The sequence below is a fragment of the Molothrus ater genome, chromosome 4 (genome assembly GCF_012460135.2).
Source record: "Molothrus ater isolate BHLD 08-10-18 breed brown headed cowbird chromosome 4, BPBGC_Mater_1.1, whole genome shotgun sequence".
Classification (NCBI taxonomy): Eukaryota; Metazoa; Chordata; class Aves; order Passeriformes; family Icteridae; genus Molothrus; species Molothrus ater.
Window position 1 is genome coordinate 44,817,302 of NC_050481.2, and position 17,692 is coordinate 44,834,993.

General features: G+C 39.1%; 1 protein-coding gene across 1 annotated transcript in view; it reads right to left on the reverse strand.

Annotated features, from left to right (window-relative positions):
* Positions 1 to 17,656, reverse strand: part of TRMT9B (tRNA methyltransferase 9B (putative)) — a 118,206-nt gene extending 100,550 nt beyond the window's left edge. The window contains exons 1-2 of the mRNA XM_036381702.2: positions 17,563 to 17,656; positions 8,433 to 8,561 (exon numbers count right to left, since the gene is read on the reverse strand). The gene's annotated coding sequence lies outside the window, so the exon portion shown is untranslated. The remainder of the gene's footprint in view (positions 1 to 8,432; positions 8,562 to 17,562) is intronic.
* Between the last annotated feature and the right edge of the window lie 36 nt (positions 17,657 to 17,692).

Consider the following 17,692-nt stretch of genomic DNA (forward strand, 5'->3'; position numbering starts at 1 on the left):
GTCCCATTAAGCCAATGGAAGTTTCAACTGCAGACTTCAAAGAAAGAAAGATCAGTGTCTTTATTGTTTAAAATGTTTCTGACTAGTGACTATAAAACTGGAGCTATTCATTAACAATGATTTTGGTGTCTGTTTTTTTTGCATATGTAATTTACACTTACATCCTGTGTAATAATTAAAGGTCCTGAAGTGACAACAGAATATATTCAAAGTGTGTGAACCACAAAATGCAGGAAGTCAGAACAATACTTCAGGGAATTACCTTCACTTTAAAAAGGATTATTGCATGCTTTTCTTACAACACAATAACAGACAGGTTGAAATTTGACTGCTGGGGGTCTTTGGTCCACCTTCTGATCAAAGGAGACTGAACTAGAGCAAGTTCTTCAGGCTTAATCTACTCAGGTTTTTAGTATTTCCAAGGATGAAGACTCCACAAGCTCTCTGGGCAACCCGTTCCAGAGCTTGACCACCACCATGGTTTAAAAATATTATTCCTATGTTTTATTTCAGTTTGTGCTCATTGCCTCTTGTTCTGTTAATCCTTGGCAGTGGTGTCACCTTGAATTTGTACATATATTGGTGGAATATTTGGAAATGTCCACCATTGCAAAACCACCAGCACAACTCCACTTCTGCGTACAAAAGGTCACTCAAAACATCATTCACTGTCAACAACTAGTTTGTCAAAGCAAATTTAAATTCCCACCATACTCCTACACAAGCACTTCCTACTATTACTCCTGCAAGCGCTTTTTTCCCTAAAAACATCTCTCATAACACTTCTACACTGTCTGAGGTTCCAGAAACCAGAAAGGGCTTGTCATACAAAAGGGGTAGAGGGTGGGTGATGAAATAAGCTGTGCCTAGAAAGTCAGAGAAAATTCTCAGAGAACAAGTATTACTTCTGTGGCTGCATGATACATAAAGTAGGAGGAAAAGGAGGAGAGCATGAAATGGCTAGAAAGAGCCATTCTGTGATTTCCAACACTTTCCTCCCTCAACATCAGCAAAGCAGCAAAAAGAAGGTACCACACTGTGTTGCAGCTCTGGCACAGATAGAACAGAAAGTGACTGCTCCAAGCAGCCACTGGCATGTGCTTCCCTTGTCTACATCTAAAGACAGACCTCTGGAAATTTTTTCTAGTGCAAAATGAACTGGTAGTTTGTGGCTATGCCAGGCATTTACTGTCCTAGCACTCGTGCAGATAAACTCATTAAGACAAGAACAAAAGGCACAACACCCTGCACATGGACTTTATTGCACCTTGACCTCTTCTGCTCTGACCCAACAGAACTGGAGGCCACCAAAGGATGTGTTAAGGAAACTTTCCTGTCTGACCATTCAGAAGCCACTCCGCCAGTTATTCTCACACTACCCAAGCTGGCACTGAGGTCCCTTTGCAGCCACACATGCCACTCTCACACAGTCACACTAGGTTTTCCTCTTGGCTCATCTCCAGGTTTCCCATAGCAGAGTCTCAAGACATCTCGATCCCTCAAATATTTTAATCATGGTGCAACAGCAGAATAACAGCTCGAGCTGGTGTTGCCAAGAAGGGGATCCAAACAAAGAAAAACCTGGGGTTTTATACTCTCACTGGAATATCCGGAGGTCCTGAGCTCCTGCCGTGTCTCTGAGTGTCCAGTGCCCTGGCTGGCACCACAGGTCCCTGTGCCCTTTGCTGCGCAAAGGTTGGTTCCAGTTCATGGCCTCTTGCTGGGGGGTCTCACCACCAGAGCTCAGTCTGGAGCTGGCTCTGCAGCTGCTCAGAGAGCTACCAGCACTGAGTGTACTCCACTGCTCAAGAGCCAGAGTATGTCAGGCCAGGAGTTGGTTGCCCAAAAGCATGTACAAGGGCAGGAACACGTCTCTGGGTGAGCATAAGTGAGTCCACATTCCTGCCCAACACCTGAAACATCCACCATCTCTAATATGATCGAAGCTTTGGTGGCCCCGAACTCAGATGCCTCCCATGGGGATTATGCAGATAAAGAATGGGAACTGTCCTGACTGATGAAATTCAAAATCTAATGACAAACTCAAATAAAGTAAATATAAAGGTACAGCTATTTAGTAAAATTCCTACCTAACTGAAACAGTTATGCATAATAGAATGAAAACAGTTTAAAAAATAATCCGTTGCTCCTCGTTACTAAAAAATTCTTTACTCTTTTTGCTGTGTTCAATAACTGTACTGTTCCACTGAAAACTTCAATGCAAAATGCAGTTCTTAAAGCTTTATGGCCAAACTTTTCATACTAAATAACTACTTGAAAGGTTGGCAGAAATCTCTGTTTTTGTTTGTTTTCACATTCCTAAAAGTACATTTGTTTTGCATTCAAATGTATGTTGCTTCTAGGATCTATTATGCATGACAGAAATTATTAAAAATTGTTTACAATGTTAGACCACTAGTTTTGTGCAAATAGAGCTGACTTTAGTTTCTTGCTTGAAAGATTTTTTGACAAATAATGTAGTTGTTAACAGCCAGTTTTCTAGTGGGAAAACTAAACATAATTTCAAACTACAATTTTTTTCTCTATCTCATCTGAAACATTGTTCCCAACTAGTTTATTAAACACTGAATAAATATATCTCCCACTCAGCACATTTACCAAGTCAAGCAGGAATTTAAAATGCCTTTCTTCTAAGGGCCTGCAGGAAAACATCTGCCTGGAGATATGTGAATCTTCTTCTTCATCATGAGAAACATGTTCTGGCCAGAGATTGAGCTTGTAAAGCACAACAGGCACAACAAACCTCTCTAAAATTCCCGGATGGTATCATCCTAAAACAGAAAACAGTGAGAGCTGAATTTACATGAAATAAAGCATATTATGTCCGTTGTTCCTAAAGAAATAGAATTAATTCGAAATTTTTAATAATCTAAGATGTGTATTTGTTTGTCTGTATCTTGACTGAGTGGGCAAAAATTTAAAAAAATACCGTTTGTTCTGTCTGCAATGAAAGAAAAACAGAAATTTGATGCTGCCCTAGAAAAAGAACTTCTTAATCTCATTCAGCACTAACACCTTTCATGATAACAGTGGAATTTTTAATAATCACAATGATTTTGCTCCACAATTTTTAATTGCCCTTGAGCATCTTCACAGACTTTTTTTGCTAAGGCCTGATCCTAACTCCAGGAGCCAAGCATTGGAACTACAAGACGGTATCTCCACTGCAGGAGAAATAGCAGTGGAGATGTGCTCTTCTCAAAGCACTGAAAGCAGGAATACAGTCGAGCACAGGCAATGCTAATGGCACTAACACTGGTTGCTCTGGAGGGAAGCTCACACACTTTATAAAAGTTCAGAAGATCCTTTCCTTTTCTGTAACCTCTACTATGCAGTGGTGATCCTGACCAGAAGACCAGTGTCTGCCAAGGAGCAGTGACCCCCAGAGCAGGGAATCAGAGCAGCTCCCCCAGCCCCGTGCTGCATGTCCAGCCTGGCCTTCAAGCCTGCGTTGGGCAGCGTGTGCCCTTGGCTGCAGGGCAAACCCAACCAGCAGCTCCCACTTGGTACCAGTGACTCCACCTGCACGCCCTTCCCCTGATCTAAAAGTGCAGCAAGCAGTTTTTAATTGAACAACCCTTCTGGTACACAATACAAATTATGAATCAATCAATCAATCAAGCTGTTGACTCGAAGAAAATTTCTGGAATGCAGAAAAGCACACTACACCACTTTTACAACAGAAGTCCAAACAGGAGCAAAAGTAGTAATTTTTTTTTTTTTAAGATTTAAAGCACTTATTACTCTCTTCATTTAAAACTACCTTTTTTTTTCCAGATAACGCTTAAGGAAGCTAATGGAAATGCAATTTAAAAAAATATATTTAGTTATTTAATATGTAAATATTTTGTTCATGAGTACATATATATTTTTGTGTATATTTTTTCTTTTAATAGAATAATAATATGAGAATTGTAGGAATTAGATATGCAGTAGAAGCAATAGTGGAAGAGAAGGTATAATACAGCATTTTGAAAACTAAAATTAAAAAAAATCAAGTAACTCAAACTTCTAAGACAATAACGTTGTACAATCCTTACTTCAAAACAACAATCAATCTAACTATAGGCATTGTTATTTCTTATATAAATCACCGTAAAATTGTCATTTCCAAGTGAGATTTCTTAATATAGTCATTCCATGGAGAAACTGTTATTTGCAGTAAGAACTGATAAAGGCATTACATCTTTCTATTTGGATCTACAGAAAGGAGGTCATCATTGCAAAATGAAGCTGTACCAAGACTGAAGAATTGTTTCAAATTTACTGATGCATATTATCACTCACATGCTTCTGTCTGGGCCAGGAAAGGAAGGATCCGAGGTTGCTTACAGTTAATACTGTGCTCCCAAAAAGGCTGCGGACACAGGGAAATCTGAGCTATGGTACAATCTGAACACAACCTATATTTTTCTTTAAGTGATGCCAGAAAGTGGAAAGCAGCAACATCCATGACTTGCCAACTTTACACCACTGGCAAAGAGGTGATTTCAAGGAAAAGAGGGACATCTCAGTCCCATTAGTATAAATATACTCAGTCCCATTATGAAAATATACATGTAGGATGTCTTTGTAAAATATACCTTCAGTTTTGCTTCTTCCTTCCCAATAATTACTTATTAAACTTCCCTCTACAAATACCTGGTATTTTTCTTACAACGGATTATAAGAAATGTATTTTTTACAATAAGAAAGACTTCTGAATAAAAAAAAATACTATAGGCTGATGCCTTCTTTGCTTCTCATTCTTGACAGGCAAGCTCTGCTATGCTGTAATTTATCAGCAAGTAGCTTATTCAGAAACCTTTCGTTCTGATGTATTACTGTTTACTTTACCAGAACAGTTTACTTAGCTACTATGTCTAAGATATGACTCAGCCCTACAATCATTACAACCTGCTTTTAAGCCTGAAATCAATTACTGACCTAACTATTAATTTTGTTAATGGTGTTGCAGAACTAAAAAATTCTGAGAGACTGTTACCCCCAGGAATTAGTCCTGTAAATTAGTCCACCAGCATTTTGCTAACCATTTTTATTAAGATGATCTAGGGACCAAGAAAAAAAACCTCTGAGAATATTTTTTAATGCATCACAGAATCATGCAAGTTGGAAAAGATCTCTGAGATCATCAAGTCCAACCTCTTTGACTGATCATCACCTTGTCAACTATATCATGGCACTTAGTGCCCCATTCAGTCATTTGTTGAATACTTCCACAGATGGTGATTTCATTGCCTCCCTCAGCAGTCCATTCCAATGTTGAAAAACAACAAGGAAAAACATGCTGCAGCTCCTATTGCTACAATAAATAATAATTTTAAATAATTACAATTATGTTATAATTAATAAATTATAAATATTTACATCTAGTCTACATAGTTAACTTTTGGCTTAATTTTATGGCCAGGAATTGAGGTGTTAAATCAGTACCAGCAGGAGGATGAAATATTACAGGAACCATGAAACTTGAAAGAGTGAGCCATACATCAAGTCTCCACAGCTGAGAGCTCCAGATCACAAAGCAAGTACTTTCTAACAAGAAGGCTCTATGGTATGTCACAAAGAAAAATGATGGCAACAGCTTGTCAGGTTTGCAGCTCTCCAGTGAAGGGCAAGCACGTACTGGGAGTAAGGCCAGGCTCTCAGGTGATCTACCAATACCAGCATAGCCAAATACAAATGTAAAACAGATTCAGCACATCAGCAAACCCATGAAAAACAGCAGGATAAGCTGTTCACAGAAAATAAAAATTGTATTTTTTTCCTAGAGGTAGAAATATGAAGATAAATAAAATACGTGATTTAAAAAATACTCTCATATGCATGGGCTTATCACAGTCTTTCAGCCCTTGTGAAACCTTTCCTGGGCAATCAGAAATTGAGGGATGCAAATCATTAAAAAAGATCCCTAAAATGTAATGGTTATATATAGTATGACAAGGACAGAACACATCACACAGAATCCTTTTGGGATGGGCTACTTACCACAGAACCTCCTGTGAATAACTATGGTCAGCCTAGACTCAGTATGGCTGAAACTTGTTACAACTGCATGGACAAATTATGTTCGATATACATTTGAGTTTTTAAAAAAATGTTGCACTGCATTTTCAGGAATGGAAAAAAAAAATTAAATGAAGTCTTATTTTGTCTCTAGATAGAGTCTTTGTGGACAACAGCCAAAAACCAGATACTCAATTATTTTCTTCTATAAATATGGTGAAAGAGACATATAGGTGGGAGAAGGACTGAAACACAGTGTTCTTTGCACAATCATGCTGAAATGAAGAATCTGAGTGCTCACTTCTCTCCTGTATGATCCTATGCTCCCCTGTAAAACAACTGAACCCTCTAATCTGGTGTCTCTGGCAGGAGTAAAATAAAGGTGTACATTTCCTGTAACAACTTTGTAGGAGAAAAGAGAAGATGTGAAAGAGAAGATCTGAAAAGACGTGGCTGTGATATCTCAGCCTACAGCACACAACATGCTGCTGGGTGATGCTGCTGATGTTCAGGAAACAAACAGGACGTGGGTTACAGTAGTAGGTACAAGCCAAAGTAGAAAAAGAATAATGAATAGTCAGAATAAGCAGTAACATCAATTTTGCTGCTGAAAGATAAACTATTGCCAATAAGGTCATTTAATTAGATGTCTTCTGCCACTGTGATAAAAGTAACTGCTTTTTCTTCAGCTCATGTTCTTTACATAACACTATATTTAGTAGAGAGCACTAGTCACAGCGTTTTGAAGAAAAATTATGTATTTCCTATTCTCTTTGATACAAAAGATTTGCCCAGTGGTCTAAAACCTCTGAAGGAAGGACACCAATCAGACAAAGAAAAAGTGGATATACATGCAAAAACTCTATGGAACTCTATGAATGAGAAATATCTACTACACAAGGAACAATTGCTCCTCTGATCCCAAAGAAGTAACCTAAGAAGAATAAGTAAACACAAGTTTTGTAATGTTAGCAACTCCTTCAGAATTTTAAAAGATTGCTAACTATTTTATCATTATCTAGATTTATTTAGACTCAGCAATTTATCTAATACTAGCAGCAGTCCAATCCAGTAATAACAAATGAAGGGCTTTTCCCTCCAGTTACCACTATAAGTAGGCTGCCAAGTATTTTCTGATTTCTACATGCATTTCTTAAAATGTACTTTAATTGACTGAAACTCTGAATTTAATTGTGCATTTATTATTGACCACTCAGAAATGAAAGGTTTTTTCTAAGAGGCTAGATATCAAGCATAATAAGCTTTTTTCCTTCCTGGTTGAAGATTTGATTTTACAATACAGGCATACCTTAATTCAAATATGATGTAATAACTCTAATTTCCCCCTTTTTTACTTGTATAAGAATGAAGAGCAATAATTATTAAAAATTCAAAGAGACTGCTCCTATTTGGCAAACTATATTCAACACCAAATGTATGTCAATATTATTTATCTCAGAGGATGATCATAAAGAGATGCAAAACTTTCAGCTTTATATTAGAGAATATATATATCTTATCAGGGAATATATCAGAAAATATTAGAGGATATATAAACAGATACCAACATAAATTGTTCTTTAAATACTAAATTAGAATATAGAACACATGTCCAAAATCACTACCTTTTATTTTGCTATACATTATTTTTTAAACATTCAGCTGTACTTTTTCTGTAGTGTGAATACATAAAAACTCAGAAAAAAATTGTGAGATATTCAACATGACTGTTAGTCAACAACTTTCAGCTGAAGGCAAACATACTGATAAACACTAAAAAAGGCTGATTTATTTGCTTTTTGCACACTTCCTTGATGAGCAAGTTTAATTTAAAAAAAGCCTTCTTTAATTGAAGCCTTTTCAGTACTTCCTTTGCTATTATTTCAGTTTCTGTTCATTATTCAGTTACAGTCCTGCACTAAGAGCTCCTGCACTTTATCTCTTTAAATTTAGTACTTCACACTGTAAGTGCATTGCCCTTTGAACAATTACAATTTATATTAATAGGAGCACATTTTCCCGTGAATATTTAGCTATTTTATAAATCTGTAGATTATATGTACCTCTTCTACCAAGCAACAATGGCTGAAGGAAAGAGTCTGATCAGTCCAAGGTTTCTCTTCCTGAAGAAAAGACAAATATGATTCGTGTCATATCTGGAGCTAAGTTACTTTTTAAAGCTGGAATAATTTAAAATAAGACCTTGATCACATTTTTAAGTTTGTTGCCTTGCACTTGTAGAAGTATAGCATTCAGCTATACTTTAGAATCTACAACCACATATTATCACATATAGGAAAAGAAAAAATATGATGAACTGGAAAACAGGGAAATGAGAGACTCCACTTATTAGTGTTTCCAGGAAAGTCAGTTCCACAGTTTCAAAGTATATTTACCAGACTTACCAAACCCCAGAAATGCAGCAGCATTACTGCAATTCCTTAGAAACTTAAGTCAGGCCACAACACAGATAACACAGCGTGCTTAAAATTCACAGCTTAGAGTCCTCCTAACTGTAGGATCCAATTACCATTCTGTTAAAAAAAAAAGAAAAAGGAATGAGGAGCAGGGCTTACAGTATTCTGTTAAATCACAGCCAGGATAACAGAAGGAAATGAGAAAACAAGCACCTCCTATACAGCAACCCATTGCCTGTGTTTCTCCATTAAACACAAAAGATGCAAATCAACACAGGGCAGAAAAGTGATCCTACCCAGCAAGAGACAGGGCTACTAAAAACAAAGATGATCCTGCCCTGTTCCTGTTAAAAGTCACGCCACAATGAAGCAAAGAATTCTGCTGTCTGTAGGAACAGAAATGATGTGCAAGAATTACCCTTATATCAATAATCTAACAGAGAGATTGTTAAATAAAAGGTTTTTCCACCTCTCCCATCTTTCATGTTAAAAGTAAGCAACTACAACAAACTAAGAATTTCAGAATGTGCCTGGTGTGGGCTGCGTATACGGACAGAATAGCATCCTTCAACTTTTCAGCCGAGGACTGCAAATGGCTGAATGTGAACTAAGTGCCTGAACTGCTCTAGCTGCTGCACACTGGCTGTGCACAAAAGTAAAATCCAAGACACTCTAAAGATACAGATTACAATCAAGGAAGAGCCCAGTGATTTTAGGCACTCCTGCGTTAGGCAGCAGCTGCATGAGCTGTAATCTCATTTTTTGACTTAGGAACCTGCATTCTCCATAAACCTTGCCTTAGGTATTTAAGTCCCTTATTGGATCAAGCTGATAAACTCTCTCTCTGTCTTTACCTAAGCATTTTAGATCCTATTATGTTTTGCCTCCCCTTTTATTTTTAATGAGATCTTTATCTTTCTAACATGTAGTTAACTATTTATCCAATGTTTGGTCATTTTGTCTCATACTAGTGCATACATAATTACCGTGTAACTAAATAACACACTATTGGGCTGGTTTCTTTCAAAAGTACTGAGAATTGATAGCTCAAATTTTCTCAAAGGCAATTAAGATCCCTTGGAAAATTCACACTGCAGTGTTGCACAGTTGTGCTAGAGATAGTGGTAGCAGTCTAGCTTTGTTCAGCTCAAATTAACTTTTGAGACCAAGCTGCAAATGCAGCTTTGTGGCCACTCATAACTAAAAATAATTCAAAGCCAACTTCTGCCTACCATGGTGTTGCACAAACAAGGGTTAGTGTTTGTTTAACTGCAGTGATGCTGAACATTTTTCCATTAAAAAATCTCTCTGCTGGAACTATCTCACTAAAGCCTCAAAAGTCTACTAAGCAACACAGAACAAACTGAAACAAAACAAAACCAAGTTGGTTTTGAGCATTATTTCTTAGCCAGGGCTGAAGTGACTCAAACATCAAGCATCAATTTTAATGACTTTTAACTACTTTAGGAAAAAACTGTAAAGCTGAGGCAAAATATTTTTATTCATGGATGAAAAAGTAAAAAAGTTTTTCTAAACAGATCTGCTTTTAGAAGTTGGAAATTACAGTAGATTCTCAAGAAAAACTTGATTTTCTCTAATATGTATATATCATTACTAATTTTGCATATCATGTTTTTCTGTGAGGAGGCTTGGAAGCCAGAACTGCAAGGTCCTGGTTGCTGATTCAGTAGGAATTTGGAATTTTTTTAACTGCAGCTACAGACACATGGCAGAAGGCTATTGCTACGGAGCCAGGAGCTGACCTTTGACAAGAAATGGATTTCCCAAAATCAGTTTCCTCTGTTCCACAACAGGGATTTTACCAGATCAGAGGCATGTGGGGACTAGTCCCATGGTAGAGCTATTCTGGAAATATAGAGAAACCACCAGTGCTGTCTTCATGCATATTTGGAAAATGCTTCTCATAAAAACTTACCCATGTTTTGTCAAATTATCTGAATAAATACTCTTCTACAAAGCATTGCCTTCCTGATGGATGGGTAATTTTTCTTTTTCTTTTAATTTGAGAAAATGGTTCACTGGAAAATTTCAACTAACAGCAATAGAAATGGCAAATTCATTTCACATATGCTACCTTGGTCACCAACTGGCATGGTAAATAAGTAACAATTTATAATGTGAAGCACTCTGAAACTGTTCCCCAGTAGTTAACACATGGAAGGCATGACTATGCATGAACTGTTTACAGGTCGTTATGCTGCACACTTTCCTTCTGAAACAATTACAAAAAATATTATTAGAGAGATGTCAAATGTCTCAGAGAAGTATTTGGCATGACCATTTTCACAGGGCTGTTTATACTGGAGTTTTGCCAGTTTCTTGTGTATGGATTTTTAAAAAATAATAAAATGGTATTCAACAAAAATTTTATCAGTAGTAATAAGCTTATTTCCCATAAGAGGATTCAACTTCAGCTCAACTAGTCTTTTCCCACTTAGAGCAATCACCAAAAGTATAAAAGCATGGCCTGTTCTGTCCTTCACTGGATCCACCTGAAGTGGAACATGCCCAATTCAGCTAAAGCAGTGAGAATGGCAGAACAGCCATTTAGGAGTGAAAAGCAAAAGGCAATGGTTTAAATAGTCACAATCTCTGGGAAGTTCCCCAGTGCCATGCATGGTTTGCAGAGGCAGGGCAGCAGCCACGAGCACTTCCTCTCTGGAGTGCTACTAGAGAAAGCTCAAGGTGGCTAAACTTGGATTTTGCTGCTTTCTCTCCCCACCCAATTTTGGCAACCATGGAAGTAGTGGCTAACATCCCTCTCTATGGCTCCACGAGGTGGGTATGGATATTTTGCTGCACTGACAGCAGCTACTTTCTCTGCCAGTCCTGCCAGTGTGCTGGGTACCCTAACGTGAGCAGAGGGTTAGGATGCTTTATTCCTGCTGTCTTTCAAAGGAAGAGGTTGCTCCCTCTCCTTCCCTCACACTTCTCCAAAGTCTTCTTCCCTAAGTGACTTTGTATTTTTTCCAAGGACCTGGGGGATATTTCAATTGTGGTCCTTTTGAGTTTGCAACCGTTCCTTCATTGCCCTGCTGAGATGAGAGACACTGAAACATTCACTGTGTAACAATGACTGAGGCTAAAGGGCTGGACTCGATAGTTGAAAAGTTTAGATAGCAATTTGTCAATTATTCTTCTGTTTACTAACTTGTTTCCTACTGATTAACTGTTTTCTGTTCTTCAGACTGAAGCCAGTCCCTTGCTATAACAGCTTAGCATGCCAAGTAATCCCTGTCCTGGCATTAACAAGCACTGTTTGACAGCGTGTAAATCCTCCCACTGTTTCTCAGAAACCATCCCATAATGTCACTTCAGATTCTAAGAAGTATTCTCCTAACCTGAATTTCTTTTAGTAATTTACTTCATAATTTTTCTTATGCGTCACTTGCTATCTGTTCTCATAAATCACTTACATAGGGCAATCATGTCCCCTCTCCATCCTCATTTTGGCAAGACAGTGGGGGAAGCAAGCATTTCTCCAATAATTGTTGTATGGTAAATCTGTTCCAAATTATCCTTTTCTTCTTCAGCTAGTTATACTTCCTCTTTTTATACAAATAACCTGACCAGAACTGTCTATTGCGTGCCTCTGTTCACCAGAGTCACGTATACCACAATGAGTAATTCCTTATCTCAACAGGAAAAAAAAAAGTCTAGGTTTATATCAGGTTTTTTTTTTAATAACTTCCTGTTCTTTCTCATCTTCTATCACTTCCCATTAATAAATTCTCAGGATCTAGCAATATTTTTCTTAATAGATGTACATGGTTTGACACTTGCATGACTACAATTCTTCCATTTCTATTATCCCAGTAGTCACGCAGGTCGGTTTCTTTGTGTCTGACATTTTTCTCCTCAGTTTATTGACATCACTTTCTTACTTGCTGCCAAACCAAAAGATCAATTTCCTGTCTTTTTGTGCCAGGGTCACTGATGAAAATATCAACTAAAATTAGTACTAAAACTGATCCTCAGAAAATGCATATGAAGCATGTTCCAGACAGGAAGCTCTTCCTATCTCATGATCCATTTCCATAGGCTTTAAACAGGATCTTTCAGACCCGACAACTATTTAGCAATTCCACCTTACTCTGTTTTAGTCAAAATTCTCCATGTGGCTCATTATATCATCTGCTTTACTCGAGTCCTAAGAGATGAGAGCCTGAGCACTGACTGTCTGCAGAATATAATTTCCATTACAAGAACAAAAGCAGACTTAGTTAGGTTGACTTTAGTCTATGTTAAGTAAATTCAAGGGTTATGTGTTATGGTATTTATGTTAGTTTCATGTCTCTCATTAATTTGTCACTCAAAAATGTGTTCTATATCCCCAATGTTATTGAGGTAGCTTAATTGTCTATACTTGGTGAATGCCTTTTTCTTCATTCTTGTAAGCAGTACTGTGCTTGCTGATCTTCAGCCAGTGTCCCAGATTTTCTTCCCAGATCATCTGACGGTCATAGCTGTCAGTTCTGTCACATTTGGAAACTTAGCTCAGCCTCCCCTAGATGAGACTTTATCTCTTTAGATAAAATCTGCTCTAAATTTTCATTCCTTTCATACACTCTACCTTTAACCCCTGAGGTCAACCTTTCTCATTTGTATTTTTAAGACAAGTATTGCTGCCATCATCATCATCATCATGAAAGTGAAAGAAATCATACAGACAAATCTCAGAAGTGTCATTGGACCTACTGAAAACAAGAAGTCTCTGCTTTAGACATAAAACAGTTGTTTTTGGAGGTGAGAAGAGACTTGTCAGCACCACAGACAAATTAGCATTCTGGTAACTGGGAAAGAGGAGGGGGACCAGCATCTCCTGGTTTCTGGGTGTCACTGCCCCATATGCAAAATCACCCAGCAGGAGCGAGCTCCTCAGGGCACTCTGGACAAAGTGGGCAGACACCTCCAAAACTGTAATTGAACCAAAAATGAGGACATAAAACCAGGGAATCATTTAGGGTGGAAAAGAGTTTTGAGATCAAGTCCAGCTGTTAACCCAGCACTGCTAAGGCTACCACTAAACCACATTCCTAATTGGCACATCTACATGTGGTTTAGACCCCTCCATAGATGGTGAGTCCACCACTGCTCAGAGCAGCCTGTTCCAATGCTTGACCACACTTTCAGTACGGAAAGCTTTCCCTACAGCCAATTTATATCTCCCTTTGGGCAACTTGAGGCCATTTTCTCATTCTATTGCTTGTTTCTTGGAGAAGAGACCGACTCCTACCCCCAGGGCATTGAACAAACATGAAACCAAAACCAGTCCCAGTACTGAGCCCGGGGGAGCCCCACTAGGGACTGGCTGCCAAGTGGATGTCACTCTGTTCACCTCCACTCTCTGGGCCTGGCCATGCAGAAAGCTTTTCAGCCAGGAACACAGTGCACCTGTCCAAGCCATGAGCAGGCAGTTTCTCCAGGAGAAGCCTGTGGGAAACAGTGTCAAAGGCTTAACTAAAGTCTAGGCAGACCACATCCACAGTCCTTTCCTTATCCACTGGCAATTGCCATATTATATGGCTATGAAGCAGAATTCAGATTTTATGCTGAACTGAAGGGAAATCCCAATGAGCATTTGACTGTTAATTAGCAGTTTATTTAGACAGCTAAAACCTGGTTTTGTGCAGCAGAAGTCACTGCATTTAACACATTTCATAAAAATGCTAGAATTCTTGCCTTTGCCAAAAGAAAGAATCTAAAACAAATCTTGTTCATTTAAAATTCTTTTCTTTTTGGAAAGACTAGTCTCTGGGATGAACTCTAGTACCCTCAGCTACTCCTTGTAGGACTTATGTTCCAGACCCTTCACCAGCTCTGTTGTCCTACTCTGGACTTATGCCAGCACCTCTATGCCCTTCTTGTAGTGAGGGGCTCAGAACTGGACACAGCACTCGAGGTGTGGCAGCAGCGCAGGGGGACAATCACTGCCCTGGTCCTCCTGGCCACAGCACTGCTGACAGTGCAACCCTGTTCAGCTCACCATAACTAACTTTTGAGACCAAGCTGCAAATGCAGCTTTTTGACCACTCCTAACTAAAAAAAAAAATTCAAAACCAATTTTTGCCCAACACTGCATTCCACAAACAAGGATTAGTGTCTGTTTTACTGCAGTGATGCTGAGGATTTTGCCATTTAAAAATCTCACTGCCAGAACTATCTCACTAGAGCCACAAAATTCTACTTAACAACAATGAATACCTAAAACAAAACAAATCATAGTTAGTTCTGAACATTATTTCTTAACAAAGGCTGAAGGAACTCAAACATTTTCAGCTAAGGTCTTCAAAAGCCATTCAAGAATTTTAAATATGGCTTGATATCTCCTTTTTTTGTTGTTTTTTTTTTCCCCTAGAAGAAATGATATTTAAGTGTTTCTTGGTAGAACAAATACTTTTCAGAAATATTATGATTTTCTTAAGTATGACTCTTATTTGCCCAATCTAATCTTTCTCCAATTATTTCTTTTGCCTTTGATACACATATCTTTGCAAAAAGTTACAATAGCTGGGTAACTAGCATCTACCTTGAAAGAAAAAGAGGAGAAACAGCCAGAAAGCCATTATTTCTCTTAGAATACAACTACATCCTTTGGGTTAACTACTTTTTTGTGGGGTGTTTGCCTAGGTCCTGTAAAAATGGGGCTTGGCTTCAGATTTCCTGCACATAATTTTTAGGTCCGCTGCGTGTTCCCTAATCTGGGTTGGTCTTGCTTTACTTTGTTTATACTGCTGTTGATTTCTGAAGACCTTGAATCAGAATCATTGGGCTTAATTTACCAAAAGTAGGATCAAATACAACTTAAACCACTGTTTTATTGTCATCTCATGTCTAATTGGGTTGCACACACTACTCATACAAGGAATTGCTTGGAAAAACATCCAACCAATACCTTAAAAAGCATAAGAAAGGAATTTCTTCTACCTCAGTGTACTGAAGGCACAGTGCTTTGCAGGTACCTTCTGAATGAGAACCACCAACTTCCACAACCAGCAGTACAATAGTGCTCTACAGCAGGAAGGGAAAGGACAGTCCCTGAAGTCTTTCTTAGAATGGCCCACATGAACTGTGCAATGGAAAGGCTTTGTTGTTTTAAAATATCATCTATCTGACCCTACAAGCGGGGGGCGGGGAAGGATATTTGAGTGTGCTATTTTAATGGAGTGGTGGTGGAGCTGTGTGTTATCTAATCTTGAAAATGTCTTTTCTTCCTCTCTTACATAACTATCACATCCTGATGGCAACACAGTGAAAAACTTGAACTTTGAGGGGTTTTTCTTGCTTAGTTAAATATGCCAAAGGTGGAATAATACACCAAAACCAAAGCTCAAAGAATCAACTGTAGTTCAAAGATATAAGATTGTCAACATTGGGCAATATCACAGTCTAACTGGGCCCAGGTATCATTTCCAGCAGGGATAAAAAGCAATGTCTAGAGAATAAGGAGGAGGTGAATATATATTCTAGCTTTCTTGTAAATAATCTCCCAGACACCAGACATTTCTACAACGGGTGAGAGCAATAAAAAATGTCAGGCTCCCAACCCATCTATTCGTCCATCCTACTTCAAATCCCTTGTTTCACTGTTTCAATTTTGAAGAGAAAGATGATAGGAAAAACCTCAATTCTTCTGCTCCAAGGCGCTTATGCTGGTAAAGACATGAGTATTTTGTGCCTTTACACTAGAAATTATGTAAAATAGCTGATTGCATTGATTGCATTCATCATTGCTTGAATCACTAATGTGTGAACTTTTATAGGAATCATTGGAAGTGGCAGTGGTGGAAACATGTTTGCATTTACGCTGTTTTAAATTGTTCCATCAGAGGACAGCCTTACTATCCTAAGTGCAATCCCACAAGCCCTTGGGGTTTGTCCTGTTTTATTTTTTTTTTGTATTTCCATGAGTAATCTAATCTGAAATGCAAAATAAACTACTGTTTAACAGTACTTCTTTCAGAGTTTTACTTTTGTCCAAATTGGCCAAGTCAAATACTTTGTGAGGGTCAACTCACGCTTGACACGTCCACACCAGAATCCATAATCCATTAAAACCATTCATAATAATGCAAAGCAATTCACAACTTCCCACCATAACTCAAGTTCACACTGCAGCTATCTATTTTACTTTGATCCTTAGACTGTAATTCCCTAACTCACTCAATTTTTTAATTAATTACTGTAAGAGACCCTCTTTCCTATCCATGTTTAAAATACACCCATGGTCCCCTCATACTTCAATTACTATAACATCTTTTTTCTTTGACTTTAGGAACTTAAAAACCACTGGATGAAGCTTAGAATAGTTGAGGTCAGACAAAACACCTGGATGGAAATGCAGATGTGTCTGGTTTGCCATCTTTGCCTACAGCTCTCTTAACAACCTTCAGCATCATCTTCCAGCCTTCCATACACGGAATACAGCTGAAGATAAATATAGTTTGCTCCCGTTCTAAGGCCATATACTAATTTTCCTGATGTGCAAGCTTTGCTTGGAAGGTTTTAAAAGTACTGCTATATTTATCTGAAACGTCTGGATTTATGACAGCCATCTAACGTTAAAAAAAAAAAGACACTGTAATAATTATAAATACATAACACTTATGCAAAAGGCTTCAAGCTTTCATTGGAGGCTGGCATACACCTGAGAAGCCTGAGCATTTCCCCACTGTGAGTACTTTAGGCGAAGCAGCTCAGGTGTTTCCCGCAGAGCCGCGGCTGTGGCACACCGCGGGGAGCGCGGCTCGCTGCCCGCCGGGCTGGGACGGCGCGTCCTGCGAGCGCTGGCAACGCTCGGCGACAGAGGGGGGCAAACAAACCCTTAGGACAAAGAGCTTTTCCTTAACCTTGTAACTTTTATCTAATCGTGTCCTCCATTAAAAGACTAATAAAGAAGGGAGAGGGGCCAGCCCGAGCGGCCCAAGACGAGTGCGAGCGGCAGCCGCGGAGACGGCGGCGGGCACCTGCCGGTGATGCCTCCGGGACCGCGGCAGCTACAGACCCCCGCTCCCCGCTGCAAACCCTCTCCCCGCCCCGGCGGCTCTGTCCCTCTATCCCTGCCTCCCCCACAGCCCTGCTAACGCCCCACCCTCACCACGGCAGCCGCTCCTAGGAGTCAACCCGTAGGGCTGTCCCTCTTGCCCTGCCAGCCACCCGCGGCCCGGCCGGGCGCTCCCCCTCCCCGGTGCCGGGCGGGCCGCGGGGGTTCCGGGGCGCCGCCGCCC